Source organism: Lissotriton vulgaris, chromosome 8 (assembly GCF_964263255.1).
Source record: "Lissotriton vulgaris chromosome 8, aLisVul1.2, whole genome shotgun sequence".
Classification (NCBI taxonomy): domain Eukaryota; kingdom Metazoa; phylum Chordata; class Amphibia; order Caudata; family Salamandridae; genus Lissotriton; species Lissotriton vulgaris.
The window spans coordinates 80,035,964-80,052,037 of NC_141696.1; the positions used below are offsets into that span (position 1 = coordinate 80,035,964).

Genomic DNA, 16,074 nt, shown 5'->3' on the forward strand with positions numbered 1-16,074 from the left:
TACTGCTCATCATCGCTCCCACAGACTCAGTTGCTGAAAGGGTTTGCCCAGTTTGCAGAGCCACAGGCGGATGGATCCAGGGACATCCGAAGCAAATGACCTCAAGCCTGAGAGTTTAGACCCAGTAGTCTTCCCTGTGACCCCTGATTGGGGTCTGCAAATGGTCAATGCCCTCGCTAAACTTGTTGGAGGGTTTCGGGGTAGAGCATTTGTATCCAGGAAATCCTGTGCTACCAGTTAATGCCTTTCTGGGTGAAGCCTCCAGAGGAAAAGGAAACCATGTATCCGTCGCCCAGGGCGGGGGCCATCACTGTCTGACCCATATCGCAGATAAGGCACATCCTATAACTCTTGCCAGCATGTCAGCTGCAAGCCTGTGACTTTATGGCTTCTTGCTCTGTTGCAGCTAGTTCGTGTCGGCCTCGCTGCCTGCAGCTTGGCCATTTTTCTGTTCCATCAATCAGTTATGTTTACGCCATGGGCTGCGACTGGGCTTCTAATGAGCCGTGAAAACTGGGCTCCGAAACAAGTGCATACATTGTTGATTGAGGACAGTGAGTGGGTCTTGAAGGATCTGAGTCAGAATTTGGTACCTCCAATCTAGGAGCTTTAGTGATGGGTGTGTCGTGTGTCCACATCTGGTGTTGGCTGCGCGCTGCGTAGAAATACAAGGCTACATCTTCATAGTTTCATGAGAAATCATAGAGCGCAAAAACATCTGCCCCAAAATATGCTCAGCCAGAGTGCAACCTTTCTCCAGTACCTCCCTACAGGAATGTCGACCTGAATTAAATTCTTAAATCTAGTCGCAGGCAAGTGCTTGATAGTGCAATTAAACGCAGGGCGAAACATGTTTACTTACGCAAGATCTAGAATCTGTATTTTGATATACTTTTCACTTACTACCCCCTACACAATGCATGTTAAAGATTATAAATGTTTGAACATCCCAGAGAGAGGTTAAAACGGCATCAAAAGTGTAACTTAACTGCGGTGCCCAGATGTAGCTGAGGCTTAATTATGGAGGATTTGCATGAGGTGTGGAACGTGGCATTTGTGTGATTGGAGATGAACGCCACAGGACATGCTGCCGGCTGCCCTATGTCCAGTCTTGTCCAGTTTCCCCACATGCTGCCTTCTGCCCCTGGTCCATTGTTGTGTAGTTTCCCCACATCCTGCCTGCTGCCCCATGTCCATTGTTGTCCAGTTTCCCCACATCCTGCCTGCTGCCCCTGGTCCATTGTTGTCCAGTTTCCCCACATGCTGCCGGCTGCCCCTGGTCCATTGTTGTCCAGTTTCCCCACATCCTGCCTGCTGCCCCTGGTCCATTGTTGTCCAGTTTCACCACATGCTGCCAGCTGCCCCAGGTCCATTCTTTTCCAGTTTCCCCACATGCTCCCAACCGTCCATGATCCATTCATGTCCAGTTTCACCACTCGCTGCTGGCTGAGCCTGGTCCATTATTGTCCAGTTTCACCACTCGCTGCTGGCTGAGCCTGGTCCATTATTGTCCAGTTTCACCACATGCTGCCGGCTGCCCCTAATCCATTCTTGTCCAGTTTCACCATATGCTGCCGGCTGCCTCTGATCCATCCTTATCCAGTTCCTCTACATGCTGCTGGCTTCCCCTGGTCCATTCTTGTCCAGTTTCACCACACGCTGTTGGCTGCCCCTGGTCCATTATTGTCCAGTTTCACCACTTGCTGCTGGCTGAGCCTGGTCCATTATTGTCCAGTTTCACCACATGCTGCCGGCTGCCCCATATCCATTCTTGTCCAGTTTCACCACATGCTTCCAACCACCCCATGTCCAGTTTCACCACATGCTTCTGGCTGCACCTGTTTCATTCTTATCCAGTTCCTCCACATGCTGCTGGCTTCCCCTGGTCCATTCTTGTCCAGTTTCACCACAAGCTGTTGGCTGCCCCATGTCCATTCTTGTCCAGTTTCACCACATGCTCCCAACTGCCACATATCCATTCCTGTCCAGTTTCATCACATGCTCCCAACCGCCCATATCCATTCCTGTCCAGTTTCACCACATGCTCCCAACCGCCCATATCCATTCTTGTCCAGTTTCACCACATGCTGCCGACCGTCCCAGATCCATTCTTGTCCAGTTTAATCACTCACTGCTGGCTGAGCCTGTTCCATTCTTGTCCAGTTTCATCACATGCTGCCGGCAGCCCCATATCAATTCTTGTCCACTTTCACCACATGCTGCCGGCAGCCCCTGAGCCATTCTTGTCCAGTTTCACCACTCGCTGCTAGCTGAGTCTGGTCCTTTCTTGTCCAGTTTCACCACATGCTGCCAACCGTCCGGATCCATTCTTGTCTGCTATGAAGCACTGCCCTTAACTGGACTGAAGAATTTAATTCATTTTGACATTTCTGTAGGAGCAATTCTGTTATTGGTCCCCATGCCCTGAACACAGAGCCGGTCTCGACAATACCACAGCTTTTCCTGATTTCTATCTGTTGCAGTTTGGTCTGACAAAAAAAGTCCTGTTTGATTTAAAATAGGGTGCATAGAAAGCGGAAGGCTCAGTAATCACTTGGTTAGAACCATCTTTCAGTGTGTTTGTTGTGTGCTGTTGTTTGAGAGTGGGGGCGTTTCTTCTGCTTCCGATCCCTTTTGAATCCAGTATGGGAAAGGGGCCCTAATGTTGTGTCCAGCGTAGGTCTGTGAGGCACAGATCCATAACTTTAGGGACACTTGCATGAGATAAATCTAAAATAACTAATATACATAATTAGAGGATAATCTGGCACGAAGCAGGCAATGCTAGACATGTGTCAGACCTCAACGCGCATCTGTGCCTGCTGGTTAGTGTGTCTGATTGTAGGTACAGTTGCTGTTCAGAAGGTCCCTTTGGCACCAATGGAACCTTGGTTTGGGCCTTGGTCGATGACCTTTGAGGGCACAGTATCCCATATTAACAAAGGTGGGTTTAGCCGGTGCTGATTTTCATCTGTCAGCGCAAGGCATGTTGGCTTGGGACTTGTAGGACCATACCTCTGATGGGAGCAGTGAAACTAGGAATCCCAGCATTCCTTGTACTGAAATCCAAGGAGTGCCTGGAAGCCACTCATGTTAGCACGGGCCGTTTATCGCGGATGGCTTAAGGTGTGTGCTATGTCGCATTAGTTTTGTACTCAAAGTTCTCTGCTTCACTGAAGTGTGTGATGTTTTCCGTGGTACCTAGTGACCCGTGGAGGGAAGCGCATGGGTGCTGCCCCCGGGAAGTGTGGTGAACTTTTAGTAGTTTCTGGTTGGTGTGCGCATGGGTCATCGGAGTTGGGTGAATCACCCCTTCCGCGCCCTCTAGAGATCTCTACATACAGCCAAGGGGGCACAGTGCGGTGTCCAGCTGTCGGAGATGGTTACACACGGCCAAGGGGGCACAGTGCGGCACCCAGCTGCGCTGCCCTGCCCAACATACATCTACCACAGAGCCACCACCACCATCGCACACAAACTACAACGCACCATCAACACCTTTGTGACCGGCACCTTTCCCGATGACAGGAAACGCGCAGAAGTCAGCCCCCTGCTCAAGAACCCTCAGCAGACCCGACGGACCTGAAGAACTACCGGGCCATCTCGCTCCTCCCCTTTGCAGCGGAAGTCGCGGAGAAGACTGTAAACGCCGAACTAACAAGGTTCATCAAAGACAATGCTATCCTCGACCTTTGCCAGTCTGAGTTCCACAGCAACCACAGCACTGAGACCACCCTACTCGCCGCCACAGAGGACATCCATACCCTCCTAGACCAAGGCCACAACAGATCCCTGATTCTACTCGACCTGTAAGATGCATTCCACACAATCTCCCACTGCACTCTCACAGCCAGACTACACAGCGCCGGAATACAAGGAGCTGTCCTCGACTGGATCCGGTTGTTCCTCACTGGCAGAAGCCAAAGGATCAGACTGGCACCCTTCCTCTCCGAACCCACGGGAATCAACTGCGGAGTCCCACAAGGATCATCGCTCAACCCAACCCTCATCAACATCCACATGGCTCCCCTCGCCGCCTTAGTCTGTCAGCACGGCATCAATATTGTATTGTAAGCGGACGACACACAGCTCATCCTCTCCCCCACTAAGGACCCGTCAACACCAGACTCCACTTCCAGGCAGGAATGCAGGACGTTGCAACCTGGATGAGTAACAGCTGCCTAAAGCTCAACTCTGAGACAAACCGAAGTCCTCATCCTCAAAATCAACCCATCGCATGGAACAACCTGGTGGCCTACCGCCCTCAGCACCCACCCCCTTACCCCCACGGACCGCGCTAGAAACCACTGCATCATACTCTACTCCTCCCTCTCCATGAGCCTTTAGGTCAACGCTGTCGCCTCCAGCTACTTCAACACCCACTGCATCCACCGTCTGACCATCAAGGGGATTCCCCTTGAGTCCAGAAAGACAGTCACCCAAGCACTCGTCACTAGCAGGCTGGACTACAGAAACACCCTCTACGCCGGCATAAACAAGTCTACTCCTCAAGCTCCAGATGATTCCAAACACTGGCGCCAGACTACTCCTCGGTAGCCAACGCATCCAAAAGGAACCTCCGATCCGCCTACCTCGTCCTTGCCGAAACCCCACGCGTCTACAGAGCCAAAGCAGGGGAAAGATCCTTCTCCCACTTCGCGGCCAAGGCCTGGAACGAGCTCTCGATCGACATCAGACGTGCCCCGTCCCTGAACACTTTCAGGAAGGCTCTAAAGACCTGGCTTTTTGGTTGAACGGAACTGCTGATCTCCCTCCAGCACCTTGAGACCCTCACAGGTGAGGTGAGTAGCACGCTTACAATTCCCCTGATTGTTTGATTGATTGGGGTCTGGACATGTTTTCATACATCCGGAGGTGAGCATGTCGCGTTGTTATGTTATGTTATATCCATTTGTAACGCGCTCGAATACTCGTGAGTGTCCCGGCGGGGTGCCAGAGGAGAACCGGAAGGAGCAATCAAACAAAGAAGTGAGTCTTGAGTTTCCTTTTGAACACAGCTGGGTCCCGAATGGACCGCAAAGCAAGCGGGAGGGCATTCCAGGCTGCACTTGCCTTCACCACAAAAGAGCTACCACCCACCTCTGGAGCTTGAAGCACACACCCGAGCCAAGTGCAAGGACATAGATCGAAGCGCACGCAAAGGAAGGTAAAAAGAAAAGCGTCTCTGAAGATAAAGGGGGCCTTGACCATGGAGAGTGCGGTGGGCCAACACCAAAGATTTAAAAATGTCGAAATGCCCAATAACAATCTGGCCACTGCGTTTTGGACCACCTGGAGTTTTTTAAACGGGTAGCCAGGGGCGCCAGCATAGAGAGCATTGGCATAATCCAAGCGTGATAGAATCAGAGCACATGTGACAGTTTCTCTAGCTGCTTGCGGGAGGAGTGGTAATAAATTCCTCAGAGTCTTGAGGAGGCCGAAACAGCATCCGGCCAGTTTCTTAGCATGTGTCGTAAAAGAGAGACTCTCATCAAACCACACGCCCAGGTTTTTAGCGGGCTGTCCCGAAGAGAGGGAAGGAGGAGAATTGGGAGGCCACAGCTGCTCACGAAAGTCAGCGATAAACTTTCCATAGAGCAAACTCTCTGATTTTTGTTCATTGCACTTGAGTTGTGCATCGGCCAGCCATTTAAAGATGGAAACTAAGCACAGTTGCGGCGCTGAGACGGAATAAGATGTTTTGTCCCAGGTAAACAACAGCTGCGGGTCATCCGCATAGGCCAGCACCTTAGCCCCGAGTTCCTCTGCCAGATATATCAATGGCGTAACATAAATGTTAGAGGAGCGGACTAAGGGAAGAGCCCTGCGGGACAGTACTAACCAGCTGAGGGAAGGAGGAGCAAGGAGGGAGCCAAATCTGCTCGACCCGCTCCTCCAGGAAAGACCTAAGCCAACCCCAAACGGCTCCCGATACGACAATCTCTGCAAGACGGGCCAAGAGAAGAGCATGTGGAACCGTATCAAACGCAGCCGAGAGGTCCAGCAAAATTAATGCTGCCCTCCCGCCGGCGTCGAGGCACTCCCGGATACCCTCAACCACCTCAACTAAAACGGTCTCAGTGCTGTGGGAGGCCCGGAACCCTGATTGAGCTGGGTGCAAAATTGCCTCAGACTCAACATATTCTGTGAGTTGTTTATTGACCACCTTCTCACAGATTTTGGCAATAGCCGGGAGGAGGGAGATGGGCCGGTAATTCCCTGGATTAAAGGGATCTAGATAAGATTTTTTAAGAAGAGGCAAGGCCTTCGCCTGCTTCCACCCCTGAGGAACCGCCGCTGTCTGGAGAGACAGATTAACAATGCAGTTCACCTCTATATGCACACTCTCTGCCACCGCTGCCAAAAGCCTGGCCGGGCAGGTGTCCGAGGGTGAGCCGGACTTAAGCCCCCTGAGGATTTTAAGAGATTCCAGGGGGTCGACTGCACTAAATGCTGGCAGAGAACAGGTGGAGGCGGTAGGTTGCACCGCCAAAGGCCCTACACGGCTGCCATTGCCAGAAGGAAATGTAGCCTGGATTGCCTGAATTTTGTCTCTGAAACTGTAAGAGAGCGTATTACACCATGCGAGAGAAGACGTCACCACAGGCTCAAGCGAGTGTGATTCCATGAAATTCTGCACAATGGAAAATATTTCTTTGGCGTTTTTCCTGGCAGAATCAATGCGAGCTGTAAAAAATTGGCCTTTGGATATGGTGATGGCCTCATAGTAGTTTTTTTGCATTGCTCTAAGCTTCCTCTTGGCTATGGGGCAATAGCCACTCCTGTGCCAGGCTCGCTCCAGAACCTTGCAGTCATGCTTAGCAACTTTAAGAGTCTAATTGAACCAAGGTTTAGAGGGTGCATCTCTAGCGGGTCTGACGGGCTGAAGAGAGGCTACAGAATCAACCGCCCTCGCCACCCAGCCAGTGAACCCTGACATACACTCCTCCAATTCACCTGACAGAACGGGCCTAAAGTGCTCCAAATCCTGTTTGAATTCCAGAGGGTCAATTTTCCCGAAGGCTTGCTTCTGGTAAGAGCGCACCTGTACTGCTGCGCTAGACACTGTCCAAGAAAAATAAGATATAAAATGGCCGGACCAAGCCACTGGGCAAGGATCCCTTATAGAGATAGGGAAATTGGAGCAAATCGGGTCCAGTATGTGGCCGGCCTGATGAGTAGGAAGGCGGACATGCTGGCTGAGTTGGGCCATTTGTAATATGTCCAGCAGGTCAATCACCTCCCTAGTATCAGGTCGGTCCAGATGGATATTGAAATCCCCCAGAATCATATAGTGCGAGAACCTAACTGCCCTAGAGACGATGGCGTCTCCACAGTTCAGGAGAAATGGACCCGCAGGACCCGGGGGCCTATAGATCAAAGAGGCTCCCAGGGTAAAGTGGGCTGAGAAACGGATGCTAAAATCAAGCACCTCGCAGCCTGCCATACGGTGGTGTCCCCCAAGCGAAGCTCCCAAATATTTTTATATATAATGGCCACACCGCCCCCTCTTCCCCCCTGGCTGTAGGCTCTTGCGATCTTACAGCCTGCAGGGATGGCGAAGGAGACAATGGGGTCAGAAAAGGGATCAAGCCATGCTCAGTAAGGAACAGCATATCTAATGAATTATCCTCCAACAGAGGGAATACATCAACATGTTGTGCCCAGGTGTCGCCCTTGGAGATGGTTACATACAACTAGAGGTACTCTCTGCGGTGCCCGGGTAGTGCCCATAGGTGATGCCTACATACAGCCAGAGGTGCAGCTTGCGGTTCTCGGTGTGGCGACAGGTGATCAGCCAGAGGGGCTTGCCTTGCGATGTCCAGATATCTGCCCACATGGAGATGGCTACATGTACAACTAGGCTTGCTCGCTCTGCAGTGCCCAGGTGTGGGCGAGAGGTGGGCAGCAGCCAGAGGTGCTCAGGTGTGAGGAGAGGAGGCTAGCAGCTGGAGGTGCCCAGGTATGGGTAGAGGTGGGTAGCAGCCGGAGGTGCCTAGGTGTGGGTAGAGGTGGGCATCAGCCAGAGGTGCCCTGGCGTGGGGAGAGGTGGGCAACAGCAGCCCGAGGTTCCCAGGTGTGTGGAGAGGTGGGCAGAAGCCAGAGGTGCCCAGGTGTGGGGTGCAGCCCGAGGTGCCCATGTATGGGGAGAGGTGGGCGGCATCCAGAGGTGCCCAAGTGTGGGGAGAGGTAGGCAGCATCCAGAGGTGCCCAGGTTTGGGCAGCAATCAAAGGTGCGCGCCCAGCACCTCCCAGATGTGTGGAGAGTTGGGCATCAGCCAGAGGTGCCCAAGTGTGGGAAGAGGTGGGCAGCAGCACAAGATGCCCAGGTGTGGGGAGAGGTTGGCAGCAGCACGAGGTACCCAGGTCTGGGTAGAGGTGGGCAGCAGCAGCCCGAGGTGCCCCGGTGCGGGGAGAGGTGGGCAGCAGCAGCCAGAGGTGCTCAGGTGTGAGGAGAGGAGGGTAGCAGTCGGAGGTGCCCAGGTATGGGCATCAGCCCGAGGTGTCCAGGTCTGGGTAGAGGTGGGCAGCAGCCAGGGGTGCCCAGGTGTGGGCAGAGGTGGGCAGCAGCTGAGGTGCCCAGGTCTGGGGAGAGGTGGGCAGCAGCCCGAAGTACCCAGGCGTGGGGAGAGGTTGGCAGCAGCCCAAGGTGCCCAGGTCTGGGTAGAGGTGGGCAGCAGCAGCCAGAGGTGCTCAGGTGTGTGTAGAGGAGGGTAGCAGCCGGAGGTGCCCATGTATGGGCATCAGCCCGAGGTGTCCAGGTCTGGGTAGAGGTGGGCAGCAGCCAGGGGTGCCCAGGTGTGGGCAGAGGTGGGGAGCAGCCCGAGGTGCCCAGGTGTGGGGAGAGGTTGGCAGCAGCCCAAGGTGCCCAGGTCTGGGGAGATGTGGGCAGCAGCCAGAGGTGTCCAGGTGTGGGCAGAGGTGGGCAGCAGCCAGAGGTGCCCAGGTCTGGGTAGAGGTGGGCAGCAGCAGCCCGAGTTGCCCAGGTGCGGGAGTGGTGGGCAGCAGCAGCCCGAGGTGCCCAGGTGTGGGGAGAGGTTGGCAGCAGCCCAAGGTGCCCAGGTCTGGGGAGATGTGGGCAGCAGCCAGAGGTGCCCAGGTGTGGGCAGAGGTGGGCAGCAGCCAGAGGTGCCCAGGTCTGGGTAGAGGTGGGCAGCAGCAGCCCGAGTTGCCCAGGTGCGGGAGTGGTGGGCAGCAGCAGCCCGAGGTGCCCAGGTGTGGGCAGAGGTGGGCAGCATCCCGAGGTGCCCAGGTCTGTGTAGAGGTGGGTAGCAGCAGCCAGAGGTGCTCAGGTGTGTGGAGAGGAGGGTAGCAGCCGGAGATGCCCAGGTATGGGCATCAGCCCGAGGTGTCCAGGTCTGGGTAGAGGTGGGCAGCAGCTGAGGTGCCCAGTTCTGGGGAGAGGTGGACATCAGCCAGAGGTGCCCGGGTGTGGGCAGCAGCCAGAGGTTCCCAGGTGTGGGCATAGGTGGGGAGCGCTGACAGACTCCCCTCCTTCCGGCTTTGTGTTGCTGCGGGGCACGGCACTGACCGCGAGGCTGCAACGCGTGCTAGCATTGGACAGCATCGGTAGGGCGGGCCAATCAGGGCGGTGCTCTCATGCGAATCCTGCTGGAGCTGTCCTCGCTGAGCATGTCCTCTGCGAGAGGAAACGGGGGTGAGACTGAGACTGGCACCGCTGGCACCACTGGCAGACAGGTGAGAGCGAGGGGGGGGGGGTGGCACAACTGGCAGACAGGTGAGAGCGAGGGGGGGATGGCACCACTGGCAGACAAGTGAGAGCGAGGGGGGGGGACTTGCACCGCTGCCAGACAGGTGAGAGCGAGGGGGGGCGGGTGTCACCCCTGCCAGACAGGTGAGAGCTGGGGGGGGGGGGGGGGGCACCCCTGCCAGACAGGTGAAAGCGAGGGGGGCACCCCTGCCAGACAGGTGAAAGCGAAGGGGGGCACCCCTGCCAGACAGGTGAGAGCGAGGTGGGGGGGGGGTCACCCCTGCCAGACAGGTGAAAGCGAGGGGGGAGGCACCCCTGCCAGACAGGTGAAAGCGAGAGCGAGGGGGGACACCCCTGCCAGACAGGTGAGAGGGGGTGGCACCGCTGCCAGACAAGTGAGAGCGAGGGAGCATGGCTTTTCCTCTGCGAGAGGGAGCAGGAATGGGACTGGCACCCCTTTGGGACAGGTGAGGGCGAGGATGGGGTGGCATGCCCTCTGCGAGAGGGAGAGGGGTGGGACTGGCAGCTGACAGCCCTGCCAGACAGGGGAGAGGGAGGGGTTGGCATGGCATGTCCTCTGCGAGAGGCAGATGGGATTAGGGGTCGGACTGGCTGTTGGCACCCCTGCCAGACAGGTGAGGGGGGCATGGCATCTGGTGGCAGGGGATTGCAGCTGGTACCCCTGCCAGACAGGTGAGAGGGGGGAGAGTGGCATGTCCTCTGCGAGAGGCAGCTGGGAGTAGGGATGGGACTGGCAGATGGCACACCTGCCAGACAGGTGAGGGGGAGGGCCATGGCATCTGGGAGACGGGATGACACCCCTACCAGGCAGGTAAGGAGGAGGCAGGGCACGCCATGTCCTGGGTGAGGCAGCTAGGGAGCAGGCGTGGCACTGGCAGGCTAAGGGGAGGGCATGTCCTCTGAGAGGCAGCGATAGCATGGGGTTGGACTTGCATGCTGCAGACTGGCACCCTTGCCAGACAAGTGAGATTGGAGGGAGTTTATGGGCACGGGTTCAAGAGGCACCTGGAGAGCAGGAGCTGGGTCTGGCTGGCACTGCTGCCGGGCAGGTGAGAGTGGAGGGGGTGTGTCATGTCGTTTACGAGAAGCTGTGGCCTGCAGACTGCAGGTTTACACGTGGCTACACCTGCGGCAGATCCCACCCCTGCCAGGCAGGAAGGGCTGGTAGGACGGATAGAGGGGGGCAGGGCATTTCCCCTGATAGGGACTGATACAACCCCCGTCACGCCGCAGAGACTGGGGCACAGGGCACGTCCTCCGCGAGAGGCAGCTGCAGACCAGAGGGGCTGTTAGCAAACGTTAGTGACACCTTTGCAGGCAGGTACGACCAGGGGGTGTCCTTTGCGACAGATACCTCGCTCCTATGCTAGGCAGGCGAGATGGTGGTAGGGCGGAGGGCAGGGCGTGTGGTCTGCGAGAGGAAGCTGGAGAGATGAAGTTGATACTAGCAGATTTTAGACTGGCACCACTGCCACGCAGGTGAGACTGAGGGGATGTAGAGAGGCACGGCCTGCCCTCTGCCAGGGACAGCTGGAGAACGGACGGGGGTGCTGGTACCCAAGCCATGCAGGAGAGATGGGAAGGGAGAGGCAGAGCATGTTCTCTGCGAGGGACCGCCTGAGAGCAGGAGATGGAGCGGGCAAGCTCCAGGTTGGCACTAATGCCAGGCAGGTGACGCTGGGGCAGGATGTGTGCTCTGCAAGACGCAGCAGTCGGCCAGCTGCAGGTTCTGCGCGTGGGTCGGATGGTACCCTGCCAGGCGGGTAAGACTCGGGGGCAGAGCACGTTCTCTGAGTGAATGAAGGGCCGGGCCGTCAGGTCACAGGCTGGCAAGAGGCCTCGTCTGAGGCAGCGTGCAGCCCTGGCAGGGATGGGAGATGGGGGTTGTAGAGGGGCGCGGCATGAGAGAGGCCGCCGGAGACCTTGGGCTAGGAAGCAGGCTGGTATCTCTAACAGGCAGGTGAGTGGGTGGAGGAAGTGGACCAGACCTGTCCTAGGTGAGAGGCAGCTGAAGAGGAGGGAGTGGCAGCGGCAGGCTGCAGGCTCACACCGGCCTGGGGTGGCTGTCACATGTGCCGGCTGCGTCTCCGGTAAAGCTGCGGTGGGAAGGTGCCAAGTTTGAGTCTGAATGTGGAGGGGGGTCGAGGCGGAGGGGGAGTGGGATCCGAGGGGTGCTATTCCTGGAGACAGAGGGCCCGACCTTCCACATAGGGTTGGCGAAGGTTGGCTCTCAGGGATGTTCGGACAGCGCCTAGAGGCATTGTTAGGGTTGTTTGTTCTATAGAAACTGATGTGAAAGGATCAGATTGAAAGATATGGGGTTTCTGGGGGTGAGTGGCAAGACATCAAGAAGGGATTTGCCTTTCAAGAGATAAAGGGGGGTTACAGGGTGCCAGGTGTGTTATTTGTATAAGCAGGCTCTTTTGGGTGGCGGGAGGCGCCAGGTGCCAGGTATGCCTTTGAAGGGAGCTGGGTTAGCATTGTATCAAATGTGGAGTTTGTATAACGGCGGGTCGCAACGGAAGGTGTGTGCATGATTCTGTTTTAGGATGGGAAGTGGTCGGTCACCAGGAATGAGAATTCTGTAAACCCCTAAGGTAGGTAGGTAGGTAGGCCGGGTCAGGTGGCTTTATGGACTAATGTGTCCACTGCGGCGGCCTGTGTTTGACCTAATGCTGGTCCACTCAGCCTTTCACCCTTCTGAGGTCAACAAAACGAGTACCATCGAGTTGGTTAACAATAAACATGTTATTCGGCAAGAAGATACCCTTCTGGGTGAACGTGCGCTTTACAAATGCACGTGCTATGAAAATAACACAGACTGAAGATGCCTTGATATGAAGAGCGATTTACAAAAGGGGGTGGTGATGAACAGAGTGTCTGAATTGAGCAGACCACTCTTACCCAGTCCAAAGATCAGGGCTTGATCCATCACCGTTATTTATCTCACTGCCCCATCCCAGCTCAGAACCTGGCCATATGCAAATCAGTCTGTCCCTGGCCCAGTGCATCATGGGAACAGGGCAGACTAAACTACCAAGCCAATTCTTTACCAGAAAGGAGACAAGCTACCGGGGACCGGTTTCTGGCATTTCAGCCTCTTCGGCCCGGCTTGCTTGAATCCTGATGGAGCAGTGAGAAAGGGACTCATGTCTGAGTATACCCTGCCACACCTATAGTGGCCAAAATCGATTTACAAAAGGGGGTGGTGATGAACAGAGTGTCTGAATTGAGCAGACCACTCTTACCCAGTCCAAAGATCAGGGCTTGATCCATCACCGTTATTTATCTCACTGCCCCATCCCAGCTCAGAACCTGGCCATATGCAAATCAGTCTGTCCCTGGCCCAGTGCATCATGGGAACAGGGCAGACTAAACTACCAAGCCAATTCTTTACCAGAAAGGAGACAAGCTACCGGGGACCGGTTTCTGGCATTTCAGCCTCTTCGGCCCGGCTTGCTTGAATCCTGATGGAGCAGTGAGAAAGGGACTCATGTCTGAGTATACCCTGCCACACCTATAGTGGCCAAAATCGATTTACAAAAGGGGGTGGTGATGAACAGAGTGTCTGAATTGAGCAGACCACTCTTACCCAGTCCAAAGATCAGGGCTTGATCCATCACCGTTATTTATCTCACTGCCCCATCCCAGCTCAGAACCTGGCCATATGCAAATCAGTCTGTCCCTGGCCCAGTGCATCATGGGAACAGGGCAGACTAAACTACCAAGCCAATTCTTTACCAGAAAGGAGACAAGCTACCGGGGACCGGTTTCTGGCATTTCAGCCTCTTCGGCCCGGCTTGCTTGAATCCTGATGGAGCAGTGAGAAAGGGACTCATGTCTGAGTATACCCTGCCACACCTATAGTGGCCAAAATCGATTTACAAAAGGGGGTGGTGATGAACAGAGTGTCTGAATTGAGCAGACCACTCTTACCCAGTCCAAAGATCAGGGCTTGATCCATCACCGTTATTTATCTCACTGCCCCATCCCAGCTCAGAACCTGGCCATATGCAAATCAGTCTGTCCCTGGCCCAGTGCATCATGGGAACAGGGCAGACTAAACTACCAAGCCAATTCTTTACCAGAAAGGAGACAAGCTACCGGGGACCGGTTTCTGGCATTTCAGCCTCTTCGGCCCGGCTTGCTTGAATCCTGATGGAGCAGTGAGAAAGGGACTCATGTCTGAGTATACCCTGCCACACCTATAGTGGCCAAAATCGATTTACAAAAGGGGGTGGTGATGAACAGAGTGTCTGAATTGAGCAGACCACTCTTACCCAGTCCAAAGATCAGGGCTTGATCCATCACCGTTATTTATCTCACTGCCCCATCCCAGCTCAGAACCTGGCCATATGCAAATCAGTCTGTCCCTGGCCCAGTGCATCATGGGAACAGGGCAGACTAAACTACCAAGCCAATTCTTTACCAGAAAGGAGACAAGCTACCGGGGACCGGTTTCTGGCATTTCAGCCTCTTCGGCCCGGCTTGCTTGAATCCTGATGGAGCAGTGAGAAAGGGACTCATGTCTGAGTATACCCTGCCACACCTATAGTGGCCAAAATCGATTTACAAAAGGGGGTGGTGATGAACAGAGTGTCTGAATTGAGCAGACCACTCTTACCCAGTCCAAAGATCAGGGCTTGATCCATCACCGTTATTTATCTCACTGCCCCATCCCAGCTCAGAACCTGGCCATATGCAAATCAGTCTGTCCCTGGCCCAGTGCATCATGGGAACAGGGCAGACTAAACTACCAAGCCAATTCTTTACCAGAAAGGAGACAAGCTACCGGGGACCGGTTTCTGGCATTTCAGCCTCTTCGGCCCGGCTTGCTTGAATCCTGATGGAGCAGTGAGAAAGGGACTCATGTCTGAGTATACCCTGCCACACCTATAGTGGCCAAAATCGATTTACAAAAGGGGGTGGTGATGAACAGAGTGTCTGAATTGAGCAGACCACTCTTACCCAGTCCAAAGATCAGGGCTTGATCCATCACCGTTATTTATCTCACTGCCCCATCCCAGCTCAGAACCTGGCCATATGCAAATCAGTCTGTCCCTGGCCCAGTGCATCATGGGAACAGGGCAGACTAAACTACCAAGCCAATTCTTTACCAGAAAGGAGACAAGCTACCGGGGACCGGTTTCTGGCATTTCAGCCTCTTCGGCCCGGCTTGCTTGAATCCTGATGGAGCAGTGAGAAAGGGACTCATGTCTGAGTATACCCTGCCACACCTATAGTGGCCAAAATCGATTTACAAAAGGGGGTGGTGATGAACAGAGTGTCTGAATTGAGCAGACCACTCTTACCCAGTCCAAAGATCAGGGCTTGATCCATCACCGTTATTTATCTCACTGCCCCATCCCAGCTCAGAACCTGGCCATATGCAAATCAGTCTGTCCCTGGCCCAGTGCATCATGGGAACAGGGCAGACTAAACTACCAAGCCAATTCTTTACCAGAAAGGAGACAAGCTACCGGGGACCGGTTTCTGGCATTTCAGCCTCTTCGGCCCGGCTTGCTTGAATCCTGATGGAGCAGTGAGAAAGGGACTCATGTCTGAGTATACCCTGCCACACCTATAGTGGCCAAAATCGATTTACAAAAGGGGGTGGTGATGAACAGAGTGTCTGAATTGAGCAGACCACTCTTACCCAGTCCAAAGATCAGGGCTTGATCCATCACCGTTATTTATCTCACTGCCCCATCCCAGCTCAGAACCTGGCCATATGCAAATCAGTCTGTCCCTGGCCCAGTGCATCATGGGAACAGGGCAGACTAAACTACCAAGCCAATTCTTTACCAGAAAGGAGACAAGCTACCGGGGACCGGTTTCTGGCATTTCAGCCTCTTCGGCCCGGCTTGCTTGAATCCTGATGGAGCAGTGAGAAAGGGACTCATGTCTGAGTATACCCTGCCACACCGGCTGTAATGCCAGAAACCGGTCCCCGGGAGCTTGTTTCCTTCCCAGTGTAAGAATTGGCTTCTGTAGTTTGGTTTGTCCTGTTCCCATCATGCACTGGGACAGGAACAGACTAATTTGCATACAGTCAGGTTCTGAAACTGGGATGGTGCAGTGAGCTAAAAAACGGTGTTGGATCTAGCCCTGATCTTTTGACTGGGTGAGAGCTTTCTGCTCAATTCAGAGACTCTGTCCCTCACCACCCCTTTTTGTAAATATTGATATGAAGAGCATTCTGCAGATGTGCTGCCCTGCAGCTGTTCAGGGGCTGTATATACCGTTAATATCACGGCTAATGGGAGGCTGAGCCATCACCCTCTCTAGGGTGCTTTGTTTCATCACAGTGCCCGCTTCTCACTGGTAGAAAGGTGAAAGGG

The 16,074-nt window shown here is 54.7% G+C and overlaps 1 protein-coding gene across 4 annotated transcripts in view; it reads left to right on the plus strand.

Annotated features, from left to right (window-relative positions):
• Positions 1 to 16,074, plus strand: part of FHIP1B (FHF complex subunit HOOK interacting protein 1B) — a 449,140-nt gene that overhangs the window by 136,883 nt on the left and 296,183 nt on the right. Inside the window, exon 1 of one of the 4 annotated variants that reach the window (XM_086933724.1) lies at positions 9,527 to 9,699. The exons of the other annotated variants lie outside the window; for them this stretch is intronic. The gene's annotated coding sequence lies outside the window, so the exon portion shown is untranslated. Of the gene's footprint in view, positions 1 to 9,526; positions 9,700 to 16,074 lie in introns of those variants that run through there. 4 annotated transcript variants of the gene reach the window in all.